Source organism: Megascapheus bottae, chromosome 4 (genome assembly GCF_031878675.1).
Source record: "Megascapheus bottae isolate mThoBot1 chromosome 4, mThoBot2.hap1, whole genome shotgun sequence".
NCBI lineage: Eukaryota > Metazoa > Chordata > Mammalia > Rodentia > Geomyidae > Megascapheus > Megascapheus bottae.
The window spans coordinates 27,212,806-27,236,273 of NC_143512.1; the positions used below are offsets into that span (position 1 = coordinate 27,212,806).

Below are 23,468 nucleotides of genomic sequence, written 5' to 3' on the forward strand. Positions count from 1 at the left end.
CATTTGGCTTGGACTAATCATCTCAGGCCACCTAAGTATTGTCAGAACCGCCCTGGGGTAGCTGGTAACCACACCTGCCTGGTGCTCAGCAGCATCTTGGGGAAGACTGTGGGCAGGATTAGCTCACCAAGATAGATTCAAAATCTATAGGTCCCTACCTACTGGGGAAAGATCATGAAAAAGGGGGAACTAAACAGGAGAAACAGACAGGGGAGAAATTGAGCAGAACAAGTGTTTACTAAATAAAGGGAAAATAAAATACTTTGTGGTTTTATTTTCCAGTATGAAACCACTCTCTCCCCTCCCCCCCTCTGTCTCTCCCTCCCCCCTCTTGTCTCTCTGTCTCACTGTCTCTCTCTCCCTCCCTCCCCCCTGTGTCTCTGTCTGTCTCTGTCTCTCTCTCTCTCTCTCTCTCTCTCTCTCTCTCTCTCTCTCTCTCTCTCTCTCTCTCTCTCTCTCTCTCTCTCTCCCCCCCCTCCAGTAAGAAACTTTTCTGAAAGTATATAAATCCTCTCTAGATTTGCACACTAACCTCTTCCTCAAGTGGTGCAGTCATATCAAATTTTTAGGATGCAAGCAGACATTCCAGGCTTCAAAAGCTGTCTTTGCTTTGCTTACTTGAATCTGCTAGGTCTTGAGTCTACCATCCTTCCAGAATACATTTATGAAATGCTCCTCTTCTTCCTAGGAATCATTCTGTGGAGGTGATGACTTTTAACATCCTGGGGGGAAAAAAGCAAGCTGGCAGTTGTAGTTTGGAGAAAACAAAGAGAGTGTGGCTGACAAGAGAGGGAATTTGTCTCTGGAGAAGATGCTGCTGCCCCAGTGGCAGTCATATTAATGATCAGCTGTAGCTTGTATTTATTTTTGAACTGTGCACAGATATTACATGACTAAAACAAGAAATAAATGTGCACTGGGCTTAATATCTGACAAAGACTTTGAAATGAGGTGGTTGTGCTATAGAACTGGGTGTTTTCATATCTGAGGAAGCTTCCAGCAAACAACAGAATGGTTTCTTTCTTTTTAGTTTTTTTTAATCTCTTTATTTTATGGTAGAATTAACATAAATAATTTAAAGTGGGATATGATATATTTTCTTGATACACTAACAGAAAACGACATTACACGAATAGTCTTCACTTTGGGATATTTGTCATAAGCAATAATCATTTTTAATACCTTGTCTACCCCTTCCCTCATTCAGTATTTACTTTCTGTTTATTTTGTTGAACTTTGAATTTGCCTTCCTAAGGAATGACATTTGAGTTCTCCCTTGAATCTTCCTTATTTCAGTTAATATTTGTATATACTTGCATATCACCCCTACATATTTACTTGTAAGTTCATAATCTGAATCTACCTTTCACATATAAGGGAAAACATGCATCCTTTGTTTCTCTGGGCCTGATTTATTTAACTTAACATAATTTTTCTAGGTCTTTCTGTTTTTACAAATGCTACAATATTCCACTGTGTGTATACCATGTTTTCTTGGTTCATTCATCCACTGAGGGATGTCTGGATACTTGGCTCTGGTAAATAGTGCTGCAAGGAACATGATTTCTTTAATGATCACTTATGCTTTTGCTAGTTAGCAATCAACAGTACAGTGTCATGAGACATTATTGGGAGTGGTTCGTCTCTGTGTTGTATGCATTCAGATGTTTGAAGATGTTTTAAGGCTTGGTATGTTATTATAAAAATTATGAGTCTGACCAAGTGATTTCAGATAACTTGATTGGATGTATCAGGTCTAAAACACCTTCCAAATCAATGTCACAGGCAGTTGGAGGATATTGAGTAGTGTACTGGTGTGCTATCCACATTCTCTCAGTTGCATGTAAAAGTTAATTTTATTTGCCATGATTACCTGTACTCCTCTGAAATCCCTTCAAGTCACTAACTCACTTTCAAGCATCATCCAGTATCACTCAGATGTACCCTCTTCCATTCCCATTGATTGAATGTGATTAAATGATTGATTGATTTCTGATTATGTTATCATCTGGACAGAGAAAAAATAATTTGGAAGTCATCTACAAATCACATGGCAGGGCCCATTTAGCTCAGTGTTGGTTTCTGTAATTTATTTCTCATGCTTCACCATGCCACCAACTCTCAGCCTGTAATTATCCTGTATTTCCAGTAGGAAGTTTTCACAGGCAAGGACGAACAACAATGTAAGAAAATTAAAAGCCCTAAGAAAATATAGAATCTAAAGCAAAAGAAATAATTAAGCTGAAATTCCAAAGTGTTCTAAGAAGATTAATCTCACTTTTTGGCAAAGTGGGTAAAGTAAATGCATTCACACTTGTGTGTGTACATTATTGTATATCTTGAAAAATGTTAAAATAAAATAATCAAATGAATCAACTGAATTGATCACTTATTAATCTAGAGCATTTCCCCCCACCCCCACCCCATGGAGAATTCCCACATTATCTGAGACAAAAGAATGTCAAAGGAAGCATTAATTAATTTTAATTAATTCAAATTAGCAAATGCAATTATTAAAACATTTTATTTTAGAGCTTTTAAATTCATTTATCTAATCTTTGCTTTCATCGGAAATATAAACACAACTACATAGACATAAAAATTTATGACTCTATAGACATATGTTTTATTATATAGATTAATATGTATCTATGACATACAAACCCTCAGCCTAATCTTAATTATGTTCTAAAATCTAAGTGCCAGTGATTGTATATAGATTCCCTTCCTGAATACTTGTATGTTAAACACATCATTGGAAATATGATGTAAAAATCCATGTTAATAAATTCCTCAATAAAAAAATGGTCTGACCTATGGCCACCTAATCTTTGACAAGGGAGCCAAAAAAATAGAATGGAGGAAAGACAGCCTCTTCAACAAGTTGTGCTGGCAGAACTGGTTAAGCACCTGCAGAAAACTAAAGTTGGATCCTTCTTTGTCACCTTGCACTAGAATTAACTCCAAATGGATCAAAGACCTGGAGGTAAAAGCTGACACACTGAAAACTTTACAGGAAGGAATAGGAGATACACTAGGCCTCCTTGGCACAGGTTGAAACTTTCTTAATAAGGACCAAGAATCACAACAAATCAGAGAAAGGCTGGATAAGTGGGACTGCATTAAACTGCAGAGCTTTTGTATGGCAAAGGACATAGCTAGTAAACTAATCAGGAAGCCTACAGAGTGGGAGAAGATCTTCACCAACCAAACAACGGACAAAGGCCTCATATCTAAAATATATCAACAACTCAAAAAATTGAATCACTCCAAAACTAACCTCCAAAGTAACAACCATCCCATTAAAAGATGGGCCAAAGACTTAAAGAGAGTCTTCTCTGAAGAAGAAACAAAAATGGCCTATAGACATATGAAGAAATGCTCAACATCTCTGGTCATAAAAGAAATGCAAATCAAAACAACTCTAAGATTCCACCTCACTCCAGTTAGAATGGCCAGGATCAGGAAAACAAATAACAACAGATGCTGGAGGGGATGTGGCCAGGAGGGATCACTACTACACTGTTGGTGGGAGTGCAAACTCGTTCAACCACTATGGAAAGCAGTGTGGCAGTGCCTCAAAAGGCTAAACATAGAACTCCCCTATGACCCAGCAATCCCACTACTTGGCATTTACCCAACCATCCAGAAACAAGGACATACTAAATCCACTAGCACAACAATGTTCATTGCAGCACTATTCACCATAGCAAAGATATGGAACCAACCTAGATGTCCCTCAGTTGATGAGTGGATGAACAAGTTGTGGTATTTGTACACAATGGTATTCTATGCTGCTGTCAGAAAGAATGACATCGCCCCATTTGTTAGGAAATGGAAAGACTTAGAAAAGATCATATTAAGTGAAGTAAGAAAGACTCAAAGGAACTTAGGCTCAATGGTTTCCCTCATTCGTCATAATCAGTAGAAACCTTGGGCTCTACTAGCAGAGATCTGCAATAGAGCAAAATCTTGATACATAAGGCCATATAATGTGAAGCTAATTGACAGGACCTCCAGGATATTGAAACAAAAGCCATATAATGAATGATTGTTGTCCTTAATGTACTATGTTGTCTCTCATCTCCTTTGCTGTCCCTTGGTTATCTCATATTGGTATAGTATCTCACTTTGTTATCTGATATATTGAATTTATTTGTATTTGGATATTTGAAATTTGATAGGGAAGGGGGGAAAACCAAGACGGGTGGGGGGTGTGGGGGGGGGAGGGAAATGGGTACCAAGACATGTGAAAGGGTATCAATGTATGTGAATTAATGCACCTTCTATCTGGCAAATATCATGTAACCCTTTTACTGATTACAATAAAAAATAAAATAAAAAAATGGTCTGAGTTCACTGAAAGAGATTCATGTAATTCGGCATTTGCACATAAGACTATTGTTTAGCGAGGTGCAAGTGACTTATGCTTCTAATCCTAACTACTCAGGAGGCTGAGATCTAAGGATTGTGGTTTGAAGCCAACCCAGAGCAGGAGAGTCTGTGAGGCTCTTACATTCTTATCTCTAATTAATAGCAAAAAGCCAGAAGTAGAACTGTGGCTCAAGAGGCAGGGTGCTGGTCCTGAGCAACCAAACTCAGAGAGTGTCCAGGCCCTGAGTTCAACTCTTTAAGATCAGCACATGCACACATGCAACGCACACAGATACGCAAATATAGACTCATTATAATAATATCCAACAATATATATACCAGGGTAAAGACATCTTATTTTTGTGAATAAATGTTCTCATTCAAACTAATATGTAGTTTCTTATTATTCTATTTCTTACTCTCCTTTATAGTATCTAGAGAAGCTTGAAATTCAAGGGTATTGTTAACTCAAAGACACATTATAAATGAGTTCTACTTAACATATTAATGTTAAATTCATAACTATCCCCTAAACTGCCCCAATCTGGTAGAACCTGAAAATTCTAGCTTCCCAGGTTTGACAGGTTTGACAAGTTCTGCAGGGACTTGGTATATATTGCATATCTAGTTAAGTTCCTGAAACTACAAATAGAAGTTTGTTGTAATTTGGAAATGCAACAATAGATTGATTCTTGCCTTTTTACTTAGATGGTATTGCTTACAACCTTGTTATTTTCACCCCAGGAAAATACCCATACATAGTATGAAGGGTGTTTGTCATTTAGGGATCACAATTTTGTTTTTAAGAATAAATGTCTCCATTTTAAATTATAAGTACTCATTCATTTTTCAAGAACTAGTTTAAATGTCACCTCCACTGAATTCCTTGGCACAGTTAGCTGAACTTTTTCTGTATGTACCACACAACATTATCATCATGTAATAATTTGTCATATACCTGTCATGTTTCATTGACTGTAAATTTTGAAAAGGCAAAGAATAAAGACAGAGTATTTTTCTTTTTGTTGTTTGACTAGATTGAGAGAGGAGGGGGCAAGTCAGTTTGTTTTGTTTTGGTTTGCTGCTGCCTCCTCCTCCTCCTCCTCCTCCTCCTCCTCCTCCTCCTCCTCCTCCTCCTCCTCCTCCTCCTCCTCCTCCTTCTTCTTCTTCTTCTTCTTCTTCTTCTTCTTCTTCTTCTTCTTCTTCCAGTGGAATAGAATTCTCCCTAATAAAGTAAGTATTCTTTTGACTGTTTAAAAAATATATGGTTTTTGCTGGGTATTTTGGAAATAGTCTAGAGGACATTTTGACCTGGACTGGCCTCAAAAAACAATCCTTCAGATTTTAGCATGCTGAATAGGCATGATTACAGATGTGAGCCACCAGTGCCTGGATCCAATGAATTACGTCTTTGATATAATTAGTTGGAAGTGGTTTCAGTGCTTGCAAGCAACAAATTGTACCTGATACAATGAATAGAAATGATGCAGATTCTAAATGACTTATCCAAAAGCCTATCAAGAACATGAACAGTTAGTCTGCTCCTGGACCTCATTATGTCTCTTCTAATTTACCTCAGAACCGAGGTAAATAATCTGAGAAGTTCCAATCCCCTTTCAAATATGCACCCCACTTTCCATATCTATCTCCTAGTTAGTCCTAATATATTTTTTCTATGAAAGCCACCTAGTGGGTTTCAAAACTCCTTCACATTCATCCCTGTCTGCTTCTCATTTAGCCACCCACTCTCTCTGTCATAAAAGCCTTGGCACATTTTAGTACTGGGATAAGATTGTTCAATTCAGCTATATGTTCTTAGCCTACTCTCAGCTATTTCTTTTACTTCTGGCTTGCTAGCAACCAGAAGAGGAAGCCTAATAACCATGTTTTACTTAACACATTTACAGTTTTTACTATACATTAGGCATTGTTCTAGGTGTTTTACACATTTAAATCACTATAAAATTTATAAAAAGTATCAGTGGCTCATACCTGTAATCTGAGCTGCTCAGGAGGCTGAAATATAAGGATTATGATTTGAAGCCAGCACATTTAGAAAAATACATGAAAATTAATCTCTAATTATTTTTTTTCACAGTCCTGGGTCTTGAACTCAGGGCCTGAGTACTGTTTTCTCAAGGCTAGCATTCTACCACTTTGTGTATGGTAACAAGAAATCAAACCCAGGGCTTTGTGCACACTAGGCAAGCAAGAATAGAAATCTTCCATGGGATAAGAAAAACTAAGAAGGGCTGGGACTTTGGCCTAGTGGTTAAAGTGCTTGCCTAGCATGCATGAAGACCCGGGTTCGATTCCTCGGTACCACATACATAGAAAAAAAAAAAGCCAGAAGTGGTACTGAGGCTCAAGTGGTAGAGCTCTTGCCTTGAGAAAGTCCAAGGACAGTGCTCAGGCCCTGAGCTCAAGCCCAGGACTGGCAAAAAAGAAAAGAAAAACTAAGAAAAAGCAGGCAGAAAGACCTTTAGGATCTTGCTCAGTCTTAGAGTCTATGAGCAGAAGAATCAGGTTTCAAATGTAAGCAGCCTAGCTTATGTTTGTACTCTGGACCACCAAGCCATGGCTTCATGAGGATAGGTTTATTACATGACCAATTAAAAGGAAAGGGCTGATTATATTTTAATCTGCAGCTGCAGCTAGCAGGGTACACTACCATGGAGATGAAATTAGTCCCCACATCTCAAAAGATCTAAAAACATCCAGTCAGCTTCATGAGTGCCCCAGGCCTCCACTGTCTTATACCATGGGAACAAGCCAAAACAATTCTACAGTGGCTTCTGTATTGAGAAAATTTTAATGATCTTTGGAAGGCGATATGCTTATGAGGCCTAGACTAGACATGTCAATTAGCTCAAAAGTTTGAACTGTAAATCTAGTACTCAACTTCTACCCCTGCCCTGAATTCAATGTTTCAACACCTCTGGGGAGGGAAGGAAGTATGGCAAAACTCACACACAGTGTTGTGTTCCATGGCTGACTTCTAACTTCTCCATGTTTGTCCAACAGATGAAGGAGCAAATCCCTATTTGTAATTACAGATAATGGATAGAGGCCAGGTGGTCAAATCCCTCCTGGACATAATGTTGCTCTTTTTTCTCAATGGCTGTTAAGCCATTCATCATAAAACATTCTTTACAATATTTTTATTGTCCTTTTGATGTTTCAAATACTAATTAAATATTACTGTAGTTAAAATAGCAGTACTGTATGACATGCACATTTTTTATTTTCTTTCCTGAGTACATAAGAAATTTGCAAAGGAAAAAAGAAAAAAAATCCACATACTGGATATCTTAATTGACCTATGAAGTCTTACTTATAATAATTTCCTCTCACACAGAATACTACAATCTAAACAGATGGTTCTTGGCTACATGAACACTAAACACCTTCTGCTTTGACAGAAAACTTGTGATACCGTGACCCAGAGAAAAAGTATTCATGCCCGTTTTCTAATGTTCTAAAACCAGGGTGAATTATAACTGAAGGTTAATAGTGAATATCAGTGAGAAGTAGAATTATAAGTTAATCTAACTTCTTCATTAGCTTTTTCTTATTCAACAAATTTTCCACAAACAGGATGTTTATTTTACAAATAAGCAAGGGATCATTCTTATATAGAAGCTCTATCTATATCATTTTATGGATCATAATAAAAGGTCAGTAGTGTTTTATTTGTAGGATCATAGTGATATACTGTATTTTTGTAATTTTGAATTAATAATCCATGAAAAATGATCACACCATTCTATTCTTGAGCTTGAAAGTAGTAAAGGAGGATAAATTTACTAAAACATCTATAAGATAAATTTTTTCTTCATTGTATATTTATATCCACATGGTAGAAGTAAATAATCATTTTTACCCAAGAAGGCTGATGTCAAAGGGCCAAGCGTGGGAATGACAGGCTCCTTGCTCTTGTTCATGACTGGCATTATTCTTCCCCAGGCCTTGATTTTCTCAGCTACAAAATGGAGATAATAATGCTTCTATTACAGGGCTAGGCTATGAAAACCACAAGGGTAAGGCGTGGCACAAAATAGCCAACTAATAAATGTCTACTTACACATTGTAAGAGCTTGCTATTAGGGCTTCTTTGTGTCAGCCTTTGCAAGGTATTAAAGCAAATAAAAAAGAAAATGAAGATTTCAGTGTTTTTCCCTCCAAGTGGCTGAAGCCCAGAGAAGACAAGGGTTCAAACATTTATATGGTAGTAGAGAACTTTTATAGGGACTAGACATATTTATTTACATTTGAATTATGTTTAACAAACCCACTTAAATTTTACTGTAGAGTTCTCATTTTTTCCTAATCAGTTCTTCTGGGCAAGGCTGAATTGAGTGAGCCAGGTCTTCAGTAGTTGATCCATTCAGGTGAGTGCTAATTCTGTCCATTCTCCCTGGGGTATTTTTGGGGCCTAATTGTTTAAAGCAAGTCTCTTGTACCTTTATGATACATGTCAGCCCCTCAGCAAAATCTTCCTCCACCAATCACTTCCATGCTCTTCTCCAGGACAAGAACATTTCCTATGCCTGCAAGGCTCTGTAGTTCTGTCAACTCACAGGGGCTTGTGAGTTTATGTCATTACTCCCATTCTAGGTTCCTGCTACCTCTCTGGGCCCACCTCAGAAAATGTCACCTGGATTCTTTGACTAGTCAGACTCCATACTCCTCTCAAGAAGCTCTGTCATTCTTCTTTCTATTCTGAGTGGAAGAAAGGAAAAGGCAGAAAGTGTTACCTGTTTGACAAGGATGTAACTGTCTATTTACCCTTTGGCTACTCTTGCCAAGAGCACCTTATTTTAGAGCATAAAAGCTTTATGAGGATGACTTCCCACAATAATTGTCCCATCTAGGAACATATGTCTTTCATTCTCTACAGAGTCCTAAGTTTGGAAATATACAGCTTGGAAAAGATTATTTCATATGTCTTCCTTGACACCTCTAAAACATGATACCAGAGCTAAATCTGGGTAACACACACACACACACACACACACACACACACACACACACACACACCCCAAGTACTAATTCAAAATATTTATCCCCTACATAATTCAGGGACTATGACAGGTCAAAAGGGGAGAGCATGCCTAACCAAATGGAAATCTAAGGGAGGCTGTAATGGGGAAGAGTCCATGAGAGCTGAGTCTGTAAGAGGATCCAGAGCTCCACAAACAGACAAGGCAGTAATTCCATGCAAAGGGAACAACATGTTCAGAGCCCCAATTTTAGATGACTTAGACGATAAATGTCTCTAATTGTCTAAGCAATATAGACTAGGTTTCAATTTGCAAATAGAATAAGCATCAACAAAATTGTACCTAATTTAAGTCTTGCATCTAATAGATGAAGGTTCTAGGGACCCACATACTCACCTTAAAGCTAATATTGGAAAAATTGAAACTTAAAACTTAGTCTATTACTTACAACTATAGCCATAAACTCCTGCTGCAACTTATTCACAAACTTTGAACTGAAATGAAGCATGAACTATATCAAAACTCGTAACATGCTTAGAATTCTTTATCAAGGTTAAGAAACGTCAACTACTTACCAATGATGGCAGTGATATTTTTTTAAAGAAAAGATATTAGTTTCTCAGAAATTATCTCAATTATGCTTACTCATGGAAAGCATGTTTTATATGCATACATTAATGTCAGAATGTTATACTTACATTGCTCCTTTAATACTCTCCTCAAAGTATGTACTTTTCCTTATAATCACTTTATAGATGAGGAAACAAAAAGCTAAATAAATGGCCTTTAGTTACATGGCTAATAAATGGAAGGTGGGTAGTGGGTAGGCAAACCTATTATGTATATGTGTTTTAATCAATACAACTGCATGTCTCTTCATACCATTATTCAGTCTGTAGCTGTATTATAAGTAGATTTGGCAAAAATGCACAAATATATGTGTTAAGGTTTGTGCAGTGTGGTTCATTTTAGTAAAGACTAGAAATAACAAAAAAAACTTTAATAGGGAATTGTTTTATTAAACTATTAAATTTATTAAATTAATAATTACTAAACGTTTAAAATAAATGAGACAAGACATTTTGTGGTGATGCGAAACAACCTCCAAGAAACAAAGCATGATAAAGTTAAAAATAATAATAATTGAGATGTATATATTATGTCCCAATTGACTTTCTACTGTGTGTCTATATATTGAAAAAAATCTCCCAATAGATTATATGGAAAGTTTCTGTAAGGACATTAGCAAGAAATCTATGGCAAATGTTTCTGAGGAAAGGAAGGGAGACAGAAGAATTAGGGTTATAACATGGAAATATAATTGAGTTTCCACTGTATACCATTTTATTGTAATCGTTTTACCATGTACAAACAAAGATAATTCACTCTACACACTACTTACATTTTTTTAAATATCAACTTACGGGATTTGTTTTAATCCCAAGATAAATTTTTCAACCACAAGAATCATATAAGAAGTATTTCCAAACACTCAATGTCTACCTACCAAAAAGCTCTTCATTAAATCATACTTCTTAACTCCCTGCCAATGTATTGATTAATTTCTGACTCATCAGAGGAAACAAATAGCCAGATGTGTAACTAAACCTGATGGCAGCTGGTCCACAGGAGTTCAGGTCAAGGAATGTGGGTAGCAGCCAAAAGGAAGGCACTGGTATACCAAAGAGGTAATTGCTCTTACATTTCATATCTGTATTGCTATAATTCATAAGTTGAAAACTAAGTGGTCAACAGTAGAAGCTAGCAAAGAGAGCACTGAGAGAATAGTACAGAAAAAAAGAGCACTTTTTTTTTTAAAATAGGAAAGGGAAGAGGGAAAAACAAGATGGTTGGAAGGGGTGGGGGGGAGGGAAATGGGGACAAAAACATGAGAAGGGGTATCAGTGTGTGAGAAGTAATGTACTTACTACATGGCGAATGTAACCCCTCTATACATTATCCCAACAATAAGAAATAAAATTTTTTAAAAAGAAAAAAAAACACATATTCACACAAAAGGACCTAGCAACTATTATGGAAAAAATGGATAATTACATATATTAGGGAGATACAATTGTGAATTAATTTTTAAGTGTTAGTTTATGTTTTTTACTAACCTTTATTTAAAGGTTTATAAGTTTAATCTAAATAAAAAGGGGAAATAATGAGGTATCCAAATGAAATTAATTCAGTTATTGAACTAGAGATTTAGAAAATGTGATACATACATATATATATATATATATATATATATATATATATATACAATGGAATTCTACATAGCCACCAGACAAGATAAAATAATGGCATTTGCAAGGAAGTGGATGAATCTAGAGGGAATCATGTTGAGTGAGACAGGTCAAGACCAAAGGAACAAAAGGCGGATGGAACATGCGGCTATTAGATCCAAACAGTACAAGAGCGAGGACTCAATATTTGCATACCCAATGCTATGGACGTGATATTGGAAATATAAGCATAACTACATAGACATAAAAACCTATGACTCTACAAAACCTAGATACATAAGGCCATATAGTATGAAGCTAAATGAAAGGACCTCTAGGATATAGAAACAAAAGCCATATAATGAGTGATTCTTGTCCTTAATGTACTATGTTATCTCTCATCTCTTTTGCTGTCCCTTGGTTATCTCATATTGTTACAGTATCTCACTTTGTTATCTGATATATTGGAAATATTTGTATTTGGTTATTTGAAATTGGATAGGGAAGGGGGGAAAACAAGGTGATGGGTAGGGGTGGGGGGAAGGAAAATGGGGACCAAGACATGAGAAAGGGTATCAATGTATGTGAATTAATGCACCTTCTATCTGGCGAATATAATTTAACCCTTCTATTAATTACAATAAAAGCATATTAAAAAACCTATGACTCTATAGACTTAATGTTTTATTTCATAAATTAATATGTATCTATGATATACAAAACCTTAGCCTAATTTTGATTATGTTCTAAAAACTAAGTGCCACTTTAATAAAAAAAAAAATTCACTGATCTGGGTGCCAGTTGCCTGTAAGCCTAGCTATTCAGGAGGCTGAGATCTGAGAATTATAGTGGCTTTGAAGCCACCAGCAGCAGAAAAGCCCATGAGAGTTTTATCAACATTTAAGTGGAGGGGCCGGGAGTTTGGCCTAGTGGTAGAGTGCTTGCCTAGCATGCATGAAGACCCGGGTTCGATTCCTCGGTACCACATACATAGAAAAAAGCCGGAAGTGGTGCTGAGGCTCAAGTGGTAGAGCTCTAGCCTTGAGAAAGTCCAAGGACAGTGCTCAGGCCCTGAGCTCAAGCCCAGGACTGGCGGGGGAAAAAAAAAAAAAAAAGAGGAAGATTAACAACAACAACAAAAAAAAACATTTAAGTGGAGCTGGTAGAGCACTAGCCTGGAGCTAACAAGCCCAGAAACTCTAAGTTCAAGTCCCAGGGCCAGCCCACGTGCGCAAGCGCGCACGCACACACACACACACACACACACACACACACACACACACACCACTGAATAGTCTTATCACCCAGCAAATTCTCATGACATAGTACATGCTTTCAATCACAGAGAGTGACTTCCTAAATTTCTGCCTTAAATTCTGTAGCTACTAATTACTTAATTCCAGAAACTGTGTGGTAAGGATGGCTCTGAAATTATTTTCCTCACTGAAAGGTTTGCTTTGACTATTGTCTTCTGTTTACATGCAAAGGAACTTTAAGAACCCAGACCACAAGCCCAACCCCTGAGGGCTATCAAGAAATGTCTCTTAATTCAGAGGGAAATTTTTCAGATTTCATCTGTTTGTTCTTTTTGATATTTGCATTCATTGCCTAGGGGAAAGGAGAGGGATTCTTACTTTTACTCAATATTTATCACTTTGTCATATGTTGCTTAGAGCAATATGTTTAGGCAAATATTAAAGAACATTAGGTAGAATATTAAAAGGCTTTCTCCATTTTCGAACAGAAAGTAGTTAGTACGACAAACTGTTATTTGATCTTCTCCTTTGTGCTTTTAGTCTCAGGCTGTTGCCTTGGGGTGATCGTAATTTCCAACATTGGTTAAAAGTTAGGATTTCCAATTCAGAAAAAGTAATCCTGAAACAGCTGGTTCTATCTGAAAACAAACCATCCTGACCTAGGGCGGGATTGTCTGAGCAGTCTGGACTCTCACTTGAGAGGTGGAAGAGGACCCTGTGCCCAGTGTCCACTGCTCTAGAGACTGTTTGCCATGGAAATAATAGATTATTTCTCTAATTAGAGAAATAAGACAAATGCCAGTTCTCCTTAGCTTGTTTTCAGTATTGATGCTCAAATCAAATGGATTTAATGTTACTATCGCCCAAAGGGGGGGGGTCTTTTAGTTTTTATTCACAAGGAAATTAGACAGTTCAGTCACCTTAAAGGGATCATTTAACCCAGGAAATCAACATGCAGGCACTTGGCCAGGGTATAAAGCAATCTGGCAGTAGGGTCAAAAGCAATCTTTCCAAAAAGCATTACTTCTTTTCCTCTCTCCTCCACATTGCTCCAAACCTTCCCCTTTTGCACAGTGAAACTTAATAGTGCTAAAACTCTATTTCATTTCCTTTTCCAGATTTCACTTTAATTCAAGTTTAAGGGGAATTGCTTTTATTCTCTTCGGTTGGCCAATTGGTGGCAGTTTATAGAAGCAGAACCAAAACTGAATTGGAGATCTAGAAAACTGGATTTGAGTTTCCAAAGTCACAAATTAACCATGTAATTATTAACAAGCTAGATATTTCTCCAGGTCTCTATTTCTTCACCTCTACTGGGGGTGAACTGCATGATTTCTAGGGTATTGCTACCATTAAACTCAAAATGTTCTGTATCTAGAAGGAAAAATCCCCATGAATGTTGCCAAGAAATACTAGTACAGAAGGTCTATAACTTTACCTCTCATCTTTAAATGAAATTACTGTAGAGTTCCTGAAACCTGATAGTACCTATTTACCACCCTTGATTTCTCAAAAGTAAATAATTTGATGAAAAGCATGACTCTTAGAATGAACAACATAGATGAAAAGAAATGTCTAAAAATAAAAGATGAACCTATACTGGGAAAAGCTGACTAAAATCCAGGGAAAGAATTCCTGCAGTAGGAATTCCTTACATTCTTAAAAGACCAAAGTAAACAAAGAGGAAGGAAAAATTCAGGTGCTCATTTCAGCAGAGCATTTCCTTCTTGGCAGCCCATATTTTGGGGATAAGCATTCATTTCACCAGTTCTGCAGCCTCAAGTACAGGATATACAGGGTTAATTTATTTTCTAACTCTGCATTGGATTATCCAGTAAGTAGGGATAAATCATAAGTGCTGTACATTGGATGGGAGTTAAGGAGAGGTCAAGGATACATGGCTGTAGATCCTAAATGAGTCCTGATTTTGACCTCGTGCGAAAACACCCCTGCAACCAAAGAACTTCTAAGTCTTGGGAGACCCAGTTTCCTACAAACCTCACTTGACTCACCTCTGCAGCATTTTACTTTCTCCATCACCATTATCTTTCTCTGGACCTTTCATTTCCATGACATCCTAGATTTCCTCCACCTCCTCAACTGCTTCTTCTCAGAATCATTAGGTGAATCTCTCTCCTCTTTGTCCCTTCAGTAGCAAGTATGCCCTTGGCCTACAAGATTCCTGTTCAGTGTCATTCCACCTATATAGTAATCTCCAAATCTACTTTCCTAGTCCCACGTGTTATCTGGACCCCAAATTTCTAATGGCCTGTCATATAATGGCCTTCACACTAATGTAGAACTGATATCTTAAATTTAGTGTATTCAGGGTCGGGAGTTTGGCCTAGTGGTAAGAGTGCTTGCCTAGCATGCACGAAGACCCGGGTTCGACTCCTTGGTACCACATACATAGAAAAAAAAAAGCTGGAAGTGGTGCTGTGACTCAAGTAGCAGAGTGCTAGCCGTGCTCAGGCCCTGAGGTCAAGCCCCATGACTAACCAAAAAAAAATTTAGTGTATTCAGAAACTACATTTCTATTCTCACAAATACAGTCCTCTTCCCATTATCCTTACCTCGATCACAGAATCTTCAGTCACTCACTCAAACAAAAACCTGGAATCAGTTTTGATTCTAAACGTTTCCTCACCTGGAGTGGGCACCACCCAGCCTCTTGTGACCGCTATGCTTCCTGCATTCAAAGAAGTTTTCATAATCTGTGCCTTTTTCTCTTGAAATGAAATCAAGACCTCCTTTTTCCAGCCTCCCTTATGGCCATACGAAAAGCAGAGCTATAAAATATTCTCTTTTTGTAAAGTTGGAAGAAGTGGTATGCAGGTTTGGGATGGGCTGGAAAGTAAGTTCCCAGTAGCCGGTGACCAGCCAACAGTAGTCATTTGAGATACAATTTAAGGTCCATTTGTGCAGTCTTCACTGAAGGAGTTCCGTGAGTGTAGTGTGAGTGTAGTTTCCAGCTGGTATGTTTTAGAAGTCTCATTCTCTGGTGCTCTTGGAAAGCCTGCTGCCTATAGAATGCCCCTTCCATAGTTCCTTTTCTCTTTCACTTAGCTGAGGCTGTTCCTTTCCCTGCAGCTCACAAGCCTGCTGTGTAAGTCATCCCACATTCATGTAGCCAATTACTTAGCTTCATCTTCCGCATTTACAGAATATTCTCCCTCATCTCCATTGCCTTGGTGCTGGCTTCCTCGCCTGCCTTTGTCCCAGGTTCCTTGGCTTCAGGGCACTATGCAATGGGACCCTCCATTATAGCTCATTCTGTCATCCTCTGTACCGAATAGATGCTGTACCACAGTACTGCCTTACTCCTCAGGAGTTACTTGCTTCTATCACTGTTCTCTCCATCAGTCTGGGGGTTAAGGCAGTGTGGTTGAGTAGAAGGAGAACAGGGGTTGCTATCATGAATTGACTGATTGCTATTTATTTATGTGGACATCTCCCTGATTAGGCATATATTCTTTGAAGACAATAAGTCATTATTTTCTTTTGTTAAATCGATGCTATCTGTGGTGGTTTAATTTTTTTGTTTTGTTTTGTTTGGTTTGGTCAGTTTTGGGACTTGAATTCTGGGCCTGGGCGCTGTCCCTGAGCTCTTCAGCTCAAGGCTATCACCCTACCCGTGGAACCACAGCAACACTTCTGGTTTTCCAGTGGTTAATTGGAGGTAAAAGTCTCACAGACTTTAATGCCGAAGCTGGCTTTGAACTGTAATTCTCAAATCTCAGCCTCCTGAGCAGCACTCAGCTGGTGGTTGATTTTTGTATGTCAATTTTGCTAGGTCATGTATCTAAATAATTGATCAAATTGTAGTTGTTTACGTGAAGATATTTTTAGAAGAGTAGCATTTAAATCAGTAGACTATGAATAACGTAGATTACTATTTAGAATGTTGCTGGGCCACATTGGATCAGTGGAAACCTGTACTAGAAAATAGACTGAGGAAGAGAGAATTCTACCTTCAGATTGAACAATGACTACCTCCAGATGCATTCAGTACCAGCTCTTCTCAAGTCTCCTGTCTGCCTTGCACATGTAGGACTTGTCAGTCTCCCAAATTCCATAAGCCAATTCCTTAAAATAAATATAGGTATACAAATGATGCTATTGAGTATGTGTTTATGTGTATAATATATAACGTATTATTCACATATGATATTTGTATATATACATGTTAAATATATCTTACTGATTTCTACATTGGTGTATGTATGTGTTTATAATCCTATAGGAACCATTTTTTTTCCTGGACAGCCTAAACAATTAACACAAATTTCCTGTATTAGCCCAGATATACATTTCCATAGGAATGTATAAAGTAACTGCACCATGAATGAATGGCCCTAGAAGCGAATGTTAGGTAGGCTGACATGACAAATGCTAAGGAATATGAGCATAAGGCCAAGAGGAATGGAAAAAGCTCAGGCAGGGGTGGGACAGCTCAGCACTGAGGAGTTCCACCGCTTTTACAGTTTTCCTAAACGCTGCCCAGGACAGATACTGCCCATTAGTAATGGATACCGCATAATGCCAGAGGTTCTTTTAGCTGAATCTCTAGGAGAACAGGGTTCAGACAAGGTAATGATGAAGAAACTCCCAAGCAATGAGTCAGTGCCCAGTAAATGCTGCTGCCTGACTAAAATGATGACAGGATTGTTATCTAGGCATGCAGTAGGTTCAGTGGCCCTGACCCTCTGTTCTTCCCACACTGAGCTGTCCCTTGGCTGATGGGACCTGCCACCCTGCCTACTTCTCTCATTCTCTCCCTGGCACCTTTATGCCAGGAGAGGTCCTTTATCTCAATTGCTAGCTGGGGTAATGTGCTGGATGCTTTGAGCAGTGTCCAGGCAGGGCTACATTTAAAAGCCCTTTCACTCCAGTCTGTGCAAATACAGGAACTGTGTAAGCAAGGGGTTTTTTTTTTTTGGTAAGGGAAAACTATAAAACGTGGACAGCAAATTACATTGCTGTTTTACCCCTCCCAGTGAAAAATGGCAGGCAGCTAAGTGGTTTGGAGCTCAGTCAGTGTTCCAGATTAAAGGGAGTCAAATCTAAACCTCATATTACTTCAAGAGCATAACAAAGATATAACTTTAAATAGTCCCCATAACTGATGGGGGAAAGAAGCTGGCTGTCATTTGTCATTGCTATTTTTGCATTTTGTAGATAGATAGGTTTCCGGATCTTTTTAAGCACAGGTATGCCCATGTTAAAGTAGGCTAATTGAGGAAATCCAGTCTTGCAAAACAGTTGAGCTAGCAAGTGATTCTTCACATCACAAAGATATATTCACTTCAAAAGCAATTCTGACTGTCTCTGTGATTGTAATGGTTTAAAAGTTTACCACAGAAGTGTTTCTAATGAGCCATCAGGTAAGTGTCTCCCATACTGAAGGTCCCTGGTAATTATTTAAAGAATATAATCTACCATATCTACATTGCATTATTTAAAACCTGTATTTGTTATAAATCTATATTGGGCCCAGGATTTACTATACTTACACAAGTGCTTCTTCCTATTAGACCGAATGGTTAAAGGAAAAATGAAAAGCAAATAAAGACTATATCAAGTTCAAGATTGCTTGGGAATCAAAATACAACTCTTTGAACTCGTGTTTTCTTACACAGCATTAACTTTAAAATGAAAGAATAAGAACTTGATGTTATAGAAACCTTAACTAGACCATTTGTTCTCCCTACAAAAATATATACAAAGCACTGCCCTAAAGAGGGCAGAAAATGAAGGTCATGTTTCCTCTCCAAAATACTGAAGAAATAAGGAATATATATATATGAACTCCTTAAGAAATAAAGTCAAAAATGTTATAAATAAGTGCCATGTTGAAGGTCACAGACAGAAAGTATAACAGGAAAGGGGAACCATATGTTCTGGAGTAGTGAGAGATAAGAAAACTGATTTAGTATTGACAGAAAATAGCACAAAAGAGCGTAAGGCAAGAATCTGTACCCAGGTTGGCTTTACACAAGCTGAGCAAAAGGCTTAAAATTGGGGGGGGGGGGAAATAGCAGAAAATGTAGATGTATAAAAATAGACACAAAATTAGAGAACTATCAACAAATAGCAAACAGTGGGAAGAAACGCAACATACAAAACCAACAGGAAAAAGTTAGAACTCATAAGAGACCAAACAGCAATAGCAAAGCCAAGCCAAGCTGGCTCTCAGAGTCCTATTGTTCAAGCTGACCCTATCAGCAACATTTATTCTGAAATGATATAGTGTACTATAACTTGTCAGGGTCCAAAGTACCAGCTTGCCTGTGACATTTAAACTTGTTTTAATGACAGGCCTAGTTTGGAACTCACAGTGCAGTTTTTCATCTTTTCTCTTCATTAACCTGCCAGCATTAGCAGTTTTCCAATATAAAGTGCTTAACAAAGCATGAACAGGAATAGAAGTGTTCTAGTCTATTCTTACCCTCATTACACTCTTATAAGGTGCTGTCTCATAGATAAGACTAACACAACCCCTGACTCCACTGAATTCTCTCCAGCTGTTGGACATTTTCTCCAAGATCACACTGAGATCACTACGTGCTAGTTCATAGTCAAATGTAAGGAGACGCCCTTTGAGAAAAATCTGCAGGCTAATTCGCCTAAAATTAAACTTTTAGGGGCCACAGCAAGGACCAAATAACTCATTCTTTGGCAGGCTGAGAGGATAAAACAGGTTTTAAAACATTCAAGGTTAAACCAGGCATTGGTGACTCATGCCTATAATCCTGTCAACTCAGGGTGCTGAAATCCAGAGGATCACAGTTCAAAGCCAGTCTCAGCAAAACCAAAAATTACATGAGGCTTTGAGTTCAAACTCTAGCAAAAACAAATCAAAACACAACAAAAATAAAAACATAGCTGGTGGGTAAAAGTTGGATGTTTAATTACATAGAACTTCACACTTTAACCTTTTTTTTCCCACTTACCTTATCCCATGTTTTAAATGCTTTACAATAGAAGAGTTTTCAAAACAATAAAATATCAATTTGTCTTATGATAACACTATACCTTACAGGGTAAAAGTCTCAAGCATATAGCTTTTATACACATACACACAAAATTTATCAGCCCAGCTCAGATTACAGACGAGCTCTAGCATCCCTCAAGGTTATAAAATGTACATACCTTCCATGATTTTTCCATAATATTGAAGTTTATCTAATAATAATTTTAAATTTGAAGTTTCCCCAATGAAAATTTTGGCCAGGAGTTTGACCTAGTAGTAGAGTGCTTGCCTAGCCTCCATGAAGACCTGGGTTCAATTCCTTGGTACCACGTACATAAAGAAAACCAGAAATGGTGCTGTGGCTCAAGTGGTAATAGCTGTGAGAAAGCTCCAGGACAATAAGCAGGCCCTGAGCTCAAGCCCCAGGGCTGGCAAAAATAAATAAATAAATTTAAGGAAGCTGAAAAAGCACAAAAAACAATTCCCAGAAAGAAAACTTGACACCTTTCTTTTCTTTTGCCAGCCTCAGTACCATTTCTAGCTTTTTCTGCATATGTGATACTGAGGACTCAAACCCAGAGCTTCGCGCATGCTAGGCAAGCACTCTACCACTAGGCCACACTCCTGGCACCCTTCACACCTTATAAGAAAGAGCAGGTGTTTGAAACAAACGGGATTTAATTTACCCTGAGCAGGTAGGTCTTTGTTCCCCTGTAGAATACATAACATAAATCACAGACAATAAAACACCATTTGTGAAAATCAGCTACAAATACAATAAGCTATAGACAGTATCAAGAGGCTTTATCACCATAGGTTTTCCCCACAGTCAGGGTCTGAGGGACATTCCACAATTAGCAAAGACTAGCATGCTTAGCTGAGTGCTGGTGGCTCACTCTTGTAATACTAGTTACTCAGGAGGCTGAGATCTAAAGATCACAGTTCAAAGCCAGGCTTAGTGGAAAATTCCATGAGACTCTTACCTCCAATTAAGTAGTGAAAAGATGGAAGTGGAGCTGTGGCTCAAGTGGTAGAGTACCAGCCTTGAGTAAAAAGCTAAGCAAGTGCACAAGGCCCTGAGTTCATGCCCCAATTCTGGTACATACACACACATACAAACTGACATTCTTAAACATAATCACCAATTTAATTGACAATACAAAAATGAAATCTTCATGATGGGCCTTGGCTGCTTATTTTTGCCATCTATCAACAGATGTCTGCAATACTCTGATGACAACTTTGTATGTAAACATCTTAGATAAAGATTAGAGATGCTGAGATCATAGGGTTGCTAACATTTCCCATTTCCTGACATAATTTCTGTTCAGCTTTTGATCATGTGAAAGACAAAAATAAGTAAGAGAACCAAGACCAATTTCCAACTACTACCTGGTCAATAACAAAGAAATCTAGAAGCAAGCCAGGCGTCAGGAGCTTGCACTTGTGATCCTAGCTATTCAGCAAAGAAAGGAGGGAAAGAAAGGAAGAGAGAAATGGGGAAGGAAGGAACGAAGGAAGGAAGGAAGGAAGGAAGGAGAAAGGGAGGGAAGGGAGGGAGAGAGGAGGAAAGGGGTGGGGGAAAGAGAGGGAAAGACGAAATCTAAACTTAAAATGAAAATACTGTTCTTTTGTCAGCCTTCGTGTTTTCATTTTCATGGTCAACAACATACAAATATATGTCATTTAAAATCCTTAAATAGTTAACTTCATCCTTAACAAGTAACGAAGTTAAACTACTCCCTGTCATTCCTTGGGGATAAACTATGATGGCTGCTACATTAGCTTTCCCACAGGGGAACGTGTAAATGGATCATGTACCACTAGGGAGGACTTTACTCTCCTGCAAATACACATTTTCTTAGATTCCAAAAGTTTCTCAAAAGCATATCAGAAGAGGAGGGAAAATGATGAATCTCAACTCCAGCTTTTTCATGAACTACTTGTGTGAATTTTCCTAACTTCTCTGTGCCTCGGTTTGGATACTTGTATATTGAAAATGGCATATAACTATCTCCCAGGACTGTTAAAAGGATTAAATAAGACATGTAAAGTGCTTATTATAATTCTAAATAAGTGATTCATCAGGATTTTATGCTAAAGTACACTTGGATGTCTTCATATAATGAGTTTGAATAATATATCTGATATTTAGTTGACCTAGCAAAATAAGAAACTGTATCACTTCAGGCATTTTTCCTAGAAATCAGACCCTTGCTTGAATATTTCAATCAGGAAGGTTTTGAAGAATTGTTCTTTTAAGATCAGTGGTCATGGAGATGTATAGAAAATACCAAGATGAGTTAAACTGCATTTTAATTGCAACCACGGATTCATTCAGTCCACAGACAGGGAGCTGTACCACTTGAGTTAGTGACTGATCCTTTATAGCCCTGCCTTGACCATGTCATTTGCTCTAGTCTATCCTATAGAAGGAGTCACAAACTCGGTGAATGGTGCCCTTCATCTTGGGGCAATTCCTAGACAGGGATTCACATAAAGATTAGCAGCCCTCGTCACTGCAGCATCTGTGTAATGAATGGGACGAAGTGGGGATACACCACATCACATGCACAGTGCAGCCTGAGCCATACTCATCCCCTTCCTTCCTATAAAACACTCTAAGAGAACGTCTTTTCCAGGAAAAAAGATAAGAAAGCTTATAGGAAATCCAGTAACTATGGCTCATATCTATAATCCTAGCTACTATGGAAGCTGAGATGTGAAGATCTCAGTTTAAAGCCAGTCCAGACAAACAAATCCAAGATAATTATATTTGTGATCGGAGAACAAAATCCTAAAAATCAGAGGTGTGGCTCAACCAAATTTGAGCAGAAAAAGCTAAGCAAGGTTGTGAGGGCTTAAGCTCAGATAGTAGTACCTAGTATTGGTAAACACACACGTGTGCATGCATATACACGCGCGCTCACGCACGCGCGCACCCACACACACACCCCAAATGTTTATGAAAGAGAGGCTAGTGGAGCAACCTCCCCAGCTGGCAGCAGGACTGCAATGGATACTCATTGCTTCCCTCCTCTATTACTCATTCTGGATTCTTATCTTCAACTATCAACCTCTATGGGTCTGGGTAGCTTCACTGATGAGGTGACCTAGAGGTTATCCCTAAGAAGACTGCCTCCCTTAATCATCAGGCCCTTCTCAAATCATGACCATTGTATTTTTCCACTTACTCCCAAAATGGGCCAAAAGGGTATTTAAAAATAAATCCCCAGTGGCTCACCTAAGTACCAGTTTGGTTTTGTTTCCCTTCCCCCCCCCCATGTAACCCTCTGTGAAAGAGTAGCCTCACTGTTTTCTTATCAGGGACAATTACCCTTGCCCAGATGTGATTATCTTTCTTGACTACTTGGCCCCAGGAACTTGAAGTGATGTGGTGGTAGCTGTACTGTAAAGTTTAATAGGACTATCATGCTGGCCTTGATGGGAGGTCTCTTCCTCTGGGAAAGAGGATCTCTAAGCCCATATACCTCCAAGCGGTGCTAAACCCGAAGTTCAAATTATCCGAACAGACCACTGGACTCATCAGTTTCTGGGGCTACTAAGCCTTCCAACCTTAATCTCTGGATCCATGAGTTGTGAATCCTGGACACACGTACTGTGTAGTTGTTTT

The 23,468-nt window shown here is 38.2% G+C and overlaps 1 long non-coding RNA gene across 1 annotated transcript in view; it reads right to left on the reverse strand.

Moving 5' to 3' along the window:
• Positions 1-713, reverse strand: part of LOC150064192 (uncharacterized) — a 33,162-nt gene extending 32,449 nt beyond the window's left edge. Inside the window, exon 1 of the long non-coding RNA XR_016535132.1 lies at positions 533-713. This is a non-coding gene — a long non-coding RNA (uncharacterized LOC150064192). The remainder of the gene's footprint in view (positions 1-532) is intronic.
• Positions 714-23,468: the final 22,755 nt, after the last annotated feature.